Consider the following 12,570-nt stretch of genomic DNA (forward strand, 5'->3'; position numbering starts at 1 on the left):
TTGTACATCTGTCCTTCCTTCTTTTGGAAAGCTCCTAAAGGGTAGGGTCTCCAATGTATTCACCATTTTATCTCCAGCCTAGGTCTGGCACTGGACTAGAAAACATAGAGTACACATGCCATCCCTCTATTGATGGGGATGAGTGACACAGAAATAGCTTTCTTTGTGCCCATTGGCCCCTGGAGGCCATTACATCCAATCTCCAGAGACTCTGCCAGTCAGACACCAGGAACTCCTTTAACCCTCAGGAATGCTAAAATGTTTCTAGTGCCAACCCTTGTTCAGAGCTTCTAGGTGTTGCTTAAAAAGAATGAAACTATGAAGTCTGCATGCTTAAATCACCTCTTTCCAGAATGAAAAAAAAAATCACAAGACCAAAACACTGCAAATGTGGGTTTTCTGGACTTGTGAATGTGGTTAAGGACTGAGTAAACATGGACATGTAGAAAAACCCAAAACTCCACTTTCTTGGAGCTGCAGTCTGATGCTGGGGTAAAGGTCTGTGTTTAGAGGGACTGTTTACATTAAAGATCTGTTTGGTGGTGCATTGTTGAAAGAGGTTAACATTAGAAATGGAAATGTTTTTTCTTCTGCAATCTTTCTATACTTTGGGCCTCTCTAACCTGTGTTGTCACAGAAAAATTTCTGGGCTAGAAATAACATTCATACTGTCTGCTTTGGACAGCTATTAAGCTAGAGTTCCTGCCCCTCTGAAACAAAATCCAAGCTGTACAAAGTGAGAAAGTTAGGGAAATTGGTTGACTGCCAATAGATGTGTACTTTATCTCCATAGCCCTGGAGAGGCCACTTTAGAGGAAAGATGACTGCAGGAAATTCACAAAGCTTCTTGTACATGTGCTCATCTGATGCATCCTTTGACCTTGTTTATGAGGGAAGGATCTTCCTGTAGGAGTGACACCTTGGGCTAGGCCTGCCCATCTCAGGCCTGACTGAATTTTCATGAAATCTTTCCTTGTTGTAGGTCTGTCTGAACTGTGCCTTGTATTGTGTTTATCAGAATTTCTGATCTCTGTTCACTAGGTTCTCTTTCCAGGTATGACCATCAGAATTTTCTCTAGATCATGCCTTTGAGGGGAGGAATCAGAATCACATCCCGATTGAGAACAATGTGTGGATAAAAAGGAGCTAACATGGGGGAAGCCTAGCAGGTAGAGCAGGCAGCAGATAGGAAGACAGGGAAGAGGGAAGCAGCACCTCCTTCATATGCCTGACTATTAGCTTGCAGGAGTCTCAGTGCCTTTCAGTATAAGTGGAGTCTCATAGGTGGATCATAAAGTCTCTGTAAATTAGGGCCGTGTGAAAGTGTTAACAGGTATCTATATATCATAGTTGCTCAATGATTTCTTTCCTAAAGTCTGAGATAGCTACTTCTGCTTGGTTCTTTTGACTTCTACTGCTGCTATTTATTCATCTTAGATTACCACAAAGCCCTCTGGGAATCCTCTGCTTCAACTTAATTCTGTGGTCTGTACTTACACTTACCTTCCTTAGCACTCCAATGTGAAGGCTTAGGACATCCTAAAAACTGTACAGTACATGGCTACTGAACTCTGGAAATGTGTCATTGATGTAAGCAAAGATCGGATATAAAGAAAGGGATGTAAAACAATGTTTGGAAAATGATTCATACTTATTGTATATTAAAATGCTAAATTTTGAATATACCTAGTGAGATAAAAATAACACACTTATAATTTTCTCCTCTTTATTTTTACCCCTCTTTTAAAGGCACTGAGGAAAAGGGAGTAAGTTTTACAAGAGAAGTTGTTGTCTCTTCTCAAAAAGAATCATTTCCTGGTCTTAAATATTGAGATGTAGTTGTCCTTTGCTCCCAGTTGTCTGCAGACTGTATATTCCAAGACACAAGTGCATGCCTTAGAGCATGGATAGTATTGAGTCCTACATATATTTTTCTGTTACACATAGAACTATGATGATTTGTAATTTGTAAAATGTATACTAATAGAATAAGAACAATAATTAAGAATGACAGAACAGGGCCATGTGGCCGGGGCAGGTGGCCCCAACCAACCAACCAAGGTTCGGAGGAACCCTGACCCCAGACCTCCCCACTGGATTCTGGAGAAAACTCTTTTGCCCATGTGACATGCGGCCAGGGCAGGTGGGCCCAGCCAACCCTTGACCACTCCAACACACAGGCAAGCTTGCCCTACACTTTGGGCAGCACAGCAGAGATCACCTGATAAGAGCACAATTGCCCAGGCACAGACCCAAGGATATGACTTGGCCTGCCCCATCATCCACTCTACCTATGATTTGCTGGAGCATGTGTAGGGACCTGACCTGCAGACCCAAAGCTGTATCATCTCCTCAATACAGGGCAGCAACAGGATATCCAGGAGGAGCCCAGGAATAGAAACCAGAGACCTTGAACTAGACCAACGACTTTGCAGTGAAAACTGGCAAGTAAAGATATATTGACAAAGGGGTTCATGTCATGACTCACAATGTCACACTACATCTTCCATGATAAGAGTTTTAAGTTTTATCCTTCCTATTTTCCCTTTTATTTTATCTTACTTTTTTCCTTTGTTTTTCTTAAGTTTTGTCTTATTTGAGGGGGTGGTGCACAGGGGCAGAAAGTAGATATGAAGGGATGAGGAAGTGATTAGGATCAAGATACCTGATGTAAAATACACAGAAGAAATAAATAAATAAAATAAAAAAGAATGACAGCAGTTAGAACAACTATTATAATAAAAATTCTGTGGATATGACCTCTCTCTGTGTCCCAGAATCTTTCTGTTCTGCATTCATCTTTCTTGTGGTGTGAGGTGATATAATGCCTATGTAATTATATGAAGTGAGGTGAATGACAACATTATGACAGAGCAGTAGGCTACGATTTGATTATTTGAACCTAAACACTTGTGTGAACAGGGAAATTGTGGTCCCTTCTTTGGGTTTTTGTCTTAGGACTGCTTGTTGAGCAGTAGAGTCAGCAAGCAGCTGCTTGATGAAAAGCAGTTAGTTTCATAGAGAGACTGAAAAAGCCCAGAGTGTTAGGGAAATCATGTTTAGCAAAGAGATATAAAGAAGGGGGAAAAAAAGAGAAAGTGAGGTTTTTCTGTATTGTGGTTCAGAAAGCAGGCTGACTTAACAGAGCTTACTGGCCTTGGCTCTGTAAGTGACTGCACCAAGGCTAGGGTTTCTGGGAAGGAAAACCACATTCTCATTAAGGGGGTGATTATTCCTTCTATCTCTTCAGTATCATAGTCTTTCTGAGTGATGATCCCATCGCTAGATGATTAACAAGCCCATCCAGATTAAGTTTTCAAGAATAGGTATTTAGTTTTTAATTGTGTGTGTGTCTGTGTGTGCACATGCATGTGCATATGCAAATAGGTTTGTGCAGGTGCATGTGAGTGTATGTGTGTGTTAGTGCATCTGCATGTGAGTGTAAGTACCCATGGAATCCATAAGAGGTTGGATTTCCTGGAGCTGAAGTTAGAGCTGGCTGTTTGCCACTGAATGTAGATGCTTGCAACTGAACTCAGGTCCTCTGCAAGAGCAGTATACAACTGCTTAGCCATTTCTCCAGCCTGTAACTGGACCAACAACTCTAGGGGTTAGATAGTAGTGTGAATTATGGTAATCTTGGGGCAAATCTGAAAGTCATGGATCTACCCAAGGTCAGAGGTAGATTCTATTCTTTTGAAATAGGTTTTTTTTTTTTTTTTTTTTTTTTTTTTTTTTTTTTTTTTTTTTTTTTTTTTTGTAAATAGCTTTTTCATCATGGGCCTCAAAAAAGCCTTGATATTCCTAGTGGCTTCCAATAATGTGGTAACATTGCCAGGTCAAGATTGGAGACTCCAGCATCACTTAGGAGATGGGGTGAGATTGGGGAATTGTAGCACGAATTGTTAGAAGGTCTTGTTAATAAAAACAAACCTGGAGCTGGGTTTTGGGGTGAATGTTGGAAGATCAGAGAAGCAGAACAAGCCACAGCTACCTCACCTTGCCAATTCCTCAGCTGATCTTTTTTCCTCCAACTGGAAGCCTCTGTGTCCTCATCTGAATGGGTCTCAGCTGAACTGGTGCTAAAAGCCTAGTTCCTGGTTTTTAAAGCTTTTAAGATACCTGATGTAAAATACACAGAAGAAATAAATAAATAAAATAAAAAAGAATGACAGCAGTTATAACAACTATTATAATAAAAGTTCTGTGGATATGGCCTCTCTCTGTGTCCCAGAATCTTTCTGTTCTGCATTCATCTTTCTTCTGGTATGAGATGATGTAAGCTTTTACCCAGGCCTAAAAGCTTAACCAGCTTAGTTCCTGGTTTTCATGCCTTATATACCTTTCTGCTTTTTGCCATTACTTCCTGGGATTAAAGGCGTGAGTCACCATGCCTGGCTGTTTCTAGAGTGGCTTTGAACTCACAGAGATCCATGCCTCCAGAAGGCTAGAATTAAAAGTGTGAGTGCCACCATTTTCTAGCCTCTGTATCTAGTGGCTGTTCTGTTCTCTGACCCCAGATAAGTTTATTAGGGTGCTCAATATTTTGGGGAACACAGTATCACCACAGGAAATAGACATAATCCATTTCCTCCATGAACATCCAGAGATCCAATTCCAAAGCTGTTCACCAGAAGGGATTAATGCCTGGAACAAAATTGCATTATTTTTATCACAGGTTCATGTTCCAGGCAGAAGTTTGGAGAAGAGAGATAAGGAACCAGAGTTCCCTTCTATATTCCTGGTCTTCAGCAAGGACATTCCTGAGATTGTTGCTTTGGGGTTTCCTGCCTCAGCTGCCTAACTAGTTTCTGTCTCCTGTCCTCTTTGGTATGATTCTCCCTTAGTTGATCTCATAACTGAGACAATTTTTAAGTGACTAACAGAGACACGTGCTCGTTGATTTAACAGGAAGGTAGCATATACTGCTTGGATACTCAGGATACATCTTGGAGTAGGGTGGGAAAGCATGAGAATTCATCACATTACACAGATATATCATGCTATAAAGTAATTTGTAGAGTTTCCATTTGATATTTTAAGCCATATTTTAGTCACTTATGGGAAAAAGGTGGAGTAAGTACTACTGTCTTAAGGTTTTTTTTTTTTTTTTTTTTTTTTTAAACAGGGCAACCTCTTTTTAAACAATGAATGTAGTTGATTTATAGAGTAGTAACATAGTGAACAATGAGTTTAGAGTGTTTTCTATTACCCTTCTTCAGATAAAAGAATATTCATTCCATTTTAGTAATTCTCCCTTTACCAAGAAGTGGTCTGGAGGAAACTGAACAGCACACAACGTATATTGTTAGTTCCCTCTTTCTGTCCTGATTCCCTCTTTCTGTCCTGATTCACAGCTACAAACCAAGAAGTCATTTGTGCATTCCCTAGCCCTAGAATCTGACTGGACAAGTGGTTAAAATGCAACCAATCAATTTTAATTTTAATCCCTTAGTGTCTTACATGTATCTCCCTTCAGTGTATTTTTGATTTCATTGGCTCTTCCTGGCTCCTTTCAGCTGCCCTTGGTATTGCCATGGACTCTCACACCAAACACAGAATATCAGATGACTTTGCTAGGTTAGCCATCAGGTCCCAACTGGCAGTTGAACCATGTCTCCAGACTCCTGTGTTTTGTGAATGCTATGAAGTTCTTGCCAGATGCAGATCATGTTTTATAGTTTGCTTTTCATACTGCAGAAACAAGATAAGTGGAATTCTTTGTTGACAGTGAATATGTCTGAGCCACAGAGTTGAAGGAAACAGGTGAAGGGAAACTGAGTTGGAAGCTCTGGGGACACCACTGCTGTTGATCTGTGACATCACAGTGGTTCTGAAGCAAAAGAACATGTTTTCATACAGCCAGAGAACTTGATTTCACAGCGAGATCAAGACAAGCTGAGATGGTAGGAAATGACCCTGAATGGCCTTTACAACACCAAGAACAGCTGAATTTTAGTGCTTATTCTAGGCATACTGTATATGCTTTTAGACTAAGGACTATCTGCAGGAGGAGATGCTATAGGCTGTAATGTGAAGACACATGTGCACATGATTTCAGACCTAGTATGAAGTGTTTTCTCCTGTAGGCAGAGAAAAATTACCAAAACAAACTTTGCTGCTGATCTCCCATGAAACTGAAAGTGTCTGAAGGACATATTATTGCTGTGAGGGCCTGCTTCAGGAACTGTGCACAGATTTTGTTTCCTACATTATAGACCTCTGTTTAAAAAGACACATTTAAAGAATCCTAGACTAAGTACAGGCTATGCGTCTAATGGCAAATTCCTTTGTGTGTTCAGCAAACATTATACATCGCTGTCTGAGTCCACAGGTGGTGTGCTGGTAGCTTTTACGTCAAATTGACAGAAGCTAAAGTCATCTATGGAGGAAACTTCAGTTGAGAAATGCACTCATAATATGATATTGTAGGTAAACCTGTAGAGCATTTTCTTAGTATTTGATGTGGGCGGGCCACAATGCATTGGGACACATCCTGGCTGGTGGTGCTGGTTTCTCTAAGAAAGTAGGCTGATCAAGCCATAACAAGCAATCCAGTAAGCATTAGTCCTTCATGGCTTCTGCATCTACTTCTGCCTTCAGTTCCTAACCTGTTTGAGTTCCTGCCCTTACTGTCTTCAATAGTGTAAACCAAATAAATCCTTTCCTCTTCAACTTGCTTTTGATCATGGTATTTTGTTACAGCACTAGAAACCCTAACTAGGACCAGTACACACCAATGATGAAACTGTTAGTATTTATGCCCAAGTGGAAATGAAAATCTAGTGGGTATGATGGTTGTTAAGAAAACAGTTATTCACAGAATTGTGTGATTTTGGAATTTGATGGGAACTATGAAAGAAATGATCAGGACATGGTGATAGACAATTTGGGGAGGGCTCCTTAGGCATAGAATTATTTGCAAAGAGTTTTCTGAGCTGATGGCATCCAAGCTCTAGATTGCACAGATAGGAGCAACACAATGGAGCAGAGGTCACTATGATCCAGATTTGTGACATCAAGAACAGAGTTGCAGAGGTGTTGAGGTGAAGTCCATAGGTGAAAAGACAGACATGGCTGGGCAGAAGAAAACAGAATACAGAAATTCCAGAAGAGGTCAGAAAGGTTTTTAGGGGTCAACCAGATGACCTCATGGACATGGCCAAGCATTTGGAATTCATTTTAAGAGCTGTTGAGAAACAATGAATCATTTTAAATGACATTTGAATTAGGTGACTGATGTAATAGGCCTAAGTATGAGGTGTTGGTGACCCTAACTCTTATGTGGCAGCAGGAGAAAGTGGTGAAACCTGAATGTGTTGGAAGTAAAAATGGCAGGATTTAAGGATTATAGGGATTGGGTAAGTTGAGAAAGGTGAGCATGGCATTAAGAATTACCAAATATTTGGCTCAGTCACTGGAGTAAATGGTGCTGACATTTGTGAGGAAGGAAAGGTCCAGGCAGCAGCAGGTGATGGGAAATGAAGGTTTGGGTCCTAGACACAGGTGTATCTATTCATTTCATATATGAATCTGAGGCTGAGTAAAGTGGCCAGGGCCAGAGAGACAGGTATTCAGAAGTGGAAAGCAAATAACCTCCAGGTCAGTCTTACTTACTATCGTATTCTTATGGAGGTACCAAGTTACGGAGGTACCAAGGACTCAATAGTCTTTATCAGCTCCTAGAAAGGATGAAAAACATTTCAAGATAGCATCTGACTGTGAAGGGATGACATGGTATAAGAGGCAGGCATGATTTGTCCAGTCATTAGGACAGTGAATAGTGGTACTGATTCTCCATTTACGACAGGCACTTAGGGTATCAGTTTGGGTTCCTAAATTTATTCTTAAGGTTTGGGGCAATTTTTTCTTAGATAATTTTTTTTAATTTCATAGATGTTTACTATGTTTTCCTGTTAAGTGGTTCTGTACAATCCACATATCTTGAACACATGATACATCATCTCATCCATGATGCTAATTAAAAACTAGCTTCTAGTACTGATGAAAACTGAGTGCAGTAGGGAATGTGGACTTATGACTAGAGTCCCTGTGATGATTAAGAAACACCCCTTAGAGGGGGTCTTTTCAGTTAGGGTACCACAAAATTTAACTTCCTGTATCTAGCATGTAAATTATATACTACAAGTTGGTACTGAGGTATTTTGAATGGCAAACAATATAATGTAACATAATATAAGCTTTTAAATATTTTTAAATTATAAAAGGAATGCATGCTACTTGTATAACATTTGGAAAATATAGTGAAATTATCATGTCCTGTGCCCAGCAATTACTTTCACTATGGAAACCATTTTTCATGTGTATGAAACATATTTCATCGTATTTATTGTAGCTATTATATATTTTATTATCCTCACAAAATATATTCTTATGGCTGGTTAGATAGATATTTGCCTTACTATATCAAGTTCATTCCTTTGGCCTGAAGGATACACGTGATTGTGCTATCCATTGAAAATTGAATCTTGTTTTGTGATGTAACAAATGATAATAATTATTTTCTTTTCAATCTCCATGTAAATGAAATGTAAATTGTATTGAGTAAGACCCATGACAGAACTCCCAAGGAATAGATGTATAGACGAGGAATTGACTAAGGAATTGGATGTTGGAGGTTGAGGATGGAGCCCTTAGTGATGACTTGGACACTTGGGTTGACAGGGAGACTTCCCTTCACCAGCCAGCAGTGGAGGGGAATTGGTTATGGGTTGGATTTTCTAGTTATTATATATACTGTTATGTTTGGGAAGTAATTTTCCAGCCTATTTTCTGTGTCTTCTGTTTTTCTTGTGTTGACTTCCTACAGTATCTCCTAATAAAAATTGATATTTTTAACTTAAAAATGTGTTCTTTTGTACATTAAGGTTATCATTTAAAAGTCAAACTCATGAAGGGATTTTCCATCAACAGAGCTTAAATTCTAATGAAAGTGTTATATAAGGCCTGCCTTTGTATAAAGTGTGTATATATATATATATATATATATATATATATATATATATATATGTATTGAAATTACCTTTGGTAGATTGAGAGAAGAAAGGAGGAAAATAAGTGTTATTTTAAATGTTAATGTCAGCATCTTCCTAACTTCTACTGATGTCTGAATTAATCTACAGTATCATATCAGTTTACAGAGGGATAAAGTTGAGTGTAGCATATGGATCTGAACTTATATCTGCCTAATAGTATAACCTCCTCATGAACTTTCCTCTCCTAAGAGATGCTTGAGTCTTGGTGTACAACATCCACGCCTGAGGCTTCAGCATGAACAAGCTTCAGGGGAGCCCTTTATCAAGTCATATTCATTGTTCAAAAGGGTTGTACTTTTCAGTATTGTCCCAACAGCACCCTCCAAGCCCTTTAGTCTTTCATCTTTTTCAAATAGTCCATTTAGGAAAATCTTTTGGAATGGTCACACACACAGGCCAATTGGCTCCATTGGGTGGTGATTGCTGGAAACAGGCCTGATGCTTTAACAGTTGTCTTGGTTAGACTGATTTGGTGTGTTTCTTTAATAGACAGTTTCAGATATCTGTAAGTATCCTGCAGAATTCAAAGAAAGGGAATGCAAGGAGGATGTGATGGGATGGGGAAATCTGAGCTTGAATCAGAGACTCCTTACTGATGGGAAAGCAGGCAGTTCAACTAGACCTTTATCACAGAATATAAAGGCTGTGACAGACAGGCTGCATGGGAATGTAACAGGGAATACCCAGACTGGCCATTTCATGGACAACTGTTCTTTGAGAATCTGAAGCCTTTTATAGCTGACTAGTGTGGGTGGTTCTTCTACCTGGATTTGCTTTTCCATCTGTTGCCAGCTGACATCTATGCTGGGGAACTGGAGATGAGATCTCATGGTCTGCTTTCTTTTTTTCTTTAATTCATATGTGTTATGCATGTGTCTTAGGGCTTTATTGCTGTGAAGAGATGCTATGACCATGGCAGTTCTTATAAAGGAAAACATTTAATTGGGGCTGGTTTAGTCTATTATTGTCATGGCAGGAAGCATGGAAACATCCAGGCAGACATGGTGCTGGAGAGGTAGCTGAGAGTTCTATATCTGGATCTTTAGGCAGCAGGAAGGGAGAGAGACAATAGGCCTATCTTGAACATTTGACACCCCCAGTGACATACATAAAGGCACACCTACTCCAACAAGGCTACATCTCCTAATAGTGCCAGTTTCTATGAGCTTATGGGGGCCATTTTCAGTCAAAGCACCATATTCTACTCCCTGCTCCCCCCCCCCATATACTGGTAGTCATATCAAAATGCAAAACCACATTCAGTCCAACTTCAAAACTTTCCATCTATCACAGTCTATCACAGTCTCAACACTGTTTAAAAGTCCAAAGTTTAAAGTCTCTTTGAGACTCATGGCAATCTCTTAGTCGTAAGCCCTGTAAAATCAAAATACAAAAGTTGATCACATACTTCCAACATACAATGGCACAGGATGTACATTACCATTCTAAAAAGAAGGAAAGGGAGCATAGTGAGGAAATATTGGACAAAAGTGAGGCTAAAAACCAGGTGGCAAATTCCAATCTCTGTGTCTTCGTGACTGAATTCAAAGTGCTTTTCGAATTTAATCTAAAGGAGTTGGAAACTCCTTTCAGCTTTGTTAACTTCAACACACTTCTCTCTCTCCTGGGCCACTCCCATACATGAAAGCTTTCCTTAGCAGATATCCCATAGCTCTAACATCTCCAATATCTTGGGGTCTCCAAGGCAATCCAGGCTTCACCTTTACAGCTTCATGCAGTGGCCTCTTTAGGCGTCCATTCAGGGACACCCCTGACATATGCCTGGACTCAATGGCTTTCCTTAGTTGTGGAGGGAGATTCTATAACCTCTTTCTTGTATCCTTGATTCTCAGTCCAGAACCATGCGGACAAAGCTGCCAAGTTCTGGTGCTTGCTGGGGCTGGAACATGGCCCTCTTGTTCAAATATATTTCCACCATCTTTCTGTTTTTAATAGTTTCCTTCACTGTCTAAGCTCAGCTGTCCTGGAACTCTGTTTGTCAACAGGGCTGGCATCCAGTTTAGAGATCTGCATGCCTCTGCCTTCTGAGCACTAGAATTAAGGCATGTGTCACCACACTAGCCCTAAACTTTTCTTTAATTCCTTTTCACAAATTGGAAGTTTAACTGGGTGTCTTACCCTGAGGTCCCCACTCCCTTTATTCCATTTAGGTTCTGTCTTTTCTTTAAACTTTCCCTGATGTTCTTTTTCTCCTCAAATTGTAAATTTTGTATTTTTTCTTGCTCAGCTTGCTCATTTTCATTATAGATTAGCATAAAACTGGCCACTAACAACCACAGAACACAGTCAATACTAAGCTCTTTTAAAATTTCTTCTGCCAAAGCTGTTAATCCAGAACTTTTCAATTTAGCCTCATGCAGATTTTTGTTGGACAACAGCATTAAGCAGCCACATTCTTTGCCAGAATGTCACAAGAAGGGTCTTTAGGCCACATGTTAATATTCTCAGAAACTTTTTGAGTTGAGCCCCCACAGTTCAAATCACCCACAGCACTGCTGTCTTCCATGCTTCTCTTACTATGGCCCATTAAGCCCAGCTTAAAGTTTTCCTAATCCAAAGTCCCGCAAAACACATTCCTCCAAACAAAAGCATGGTCGGGCCAATCACAGCAATACTTCAGTCCCTGGTATCAATTTCTGTCTTAGTCAGTGTCCTGTTGTTGGGAAGCGACACCATGATCACAGCAACTTTTGTAATGAAAAGCATTTAATTGGGCTGGCTTACAGTTCAGGGGATTAGTCCTTTATCATGATTGTGAGAACCATGACTGTACACAGGTAGACAGGGTCCTGGAGAGGTAGCTGAGAGTTCTATATCTATATCAGCAGTCATCAGGAAGAAAGAGACTGTGTGTGTGTGTGTGTGTGTGTGTGTGTGTGTGTGTGTGTGTGTGTGTGTGTAAATGTTGAGGTGAAATATCATGGGCTTTCTACTCTATCCCTTTCAACCTTTCTCTTTTTTTACTCCATCATTGCCATTTTGTCCTCGTCTAAGGCTCATTTATTCTGGTCCAAGCTGGTTAATCCTTGTCCATTCTCATTTGTTTCTATCTTTTTTAGATCTATCACAGTGGGGGGGGGCTATGCAGACAATTCCCAATTTTTAGGTTCTCAGCACCAGTTTCAGCAGGTTATGTTGTAACCTGACCAAATTCCTCTCCTTTAGGTGTGTTCTTCATTCTGCTTCAGCTACTTTTCATGGTCCTTTTTTATTAGGAACACAAGAGCTGTTTCTTGTGTTAGGAACACATGGCTCAATTAACATTTTTCTTTCCTTAATCAATGGTCCATATAAATTTCTTGGGGATCATGTTCTTCAGTTGGTCACTCATGACAATGTATTTTTTGATATCAGCCTATGACCTAGTTTTGATATTCTAGCTTTGATATTCTAGCTAGGATATTCTAGCTAGGAGAGAGAGAGACAGAGACAGAGACAGAGAGACAGAGAGAGATTCCTTGTAGACCTCATCATTTATTTCAGTATCTCCTTT

At 39.9% G+C, this 12,570-nt stretch overlaps 1 protein-coding gene across 2 annotated transcripts in view; it reads left to right on the forward strand.

Annotated features, from left to right (window-relative positions):
* Large1 (LARGE xylosyl- and glucuronyltransferase 1) overlaps positions 1-12,570 on the forward strand; it is a 508,586-nt gene that overhangs the window by 125,504 nt on the left and 370,512 nt on the right. Inside the window, exon 1 of one of the 2 annotated variants that reach the window (XM_028894772.2) lies at positions 4,598-4,830. The exons of the other annotated variant lie outside the window; for it this stretch is intronic. The gene's annotated coding sequence lies outside the window, so the exon portion shown is untranslated. Of the gene's footprint in view, positions 1-4,597; positions 4,831-12,570 lie in introns of those variants that run through there. 2 annotated transcript variants of the gene reach the window in all.

This window comes from Peromyscus leucopus, chromosome 5 (genome assembly GCF_004664715.2).
Source record: "Peromyscus leucopus breed LL Stock chromosome 5, UCI_PerLeu_2.1, whole genome shotgun sequence".
Lineage (NCBI taxonomy): Eukaryota > Metazoa > Chordata > Mammalia > Rodentia > Cricetidae > Peromyscus > Peromyscus leucopus.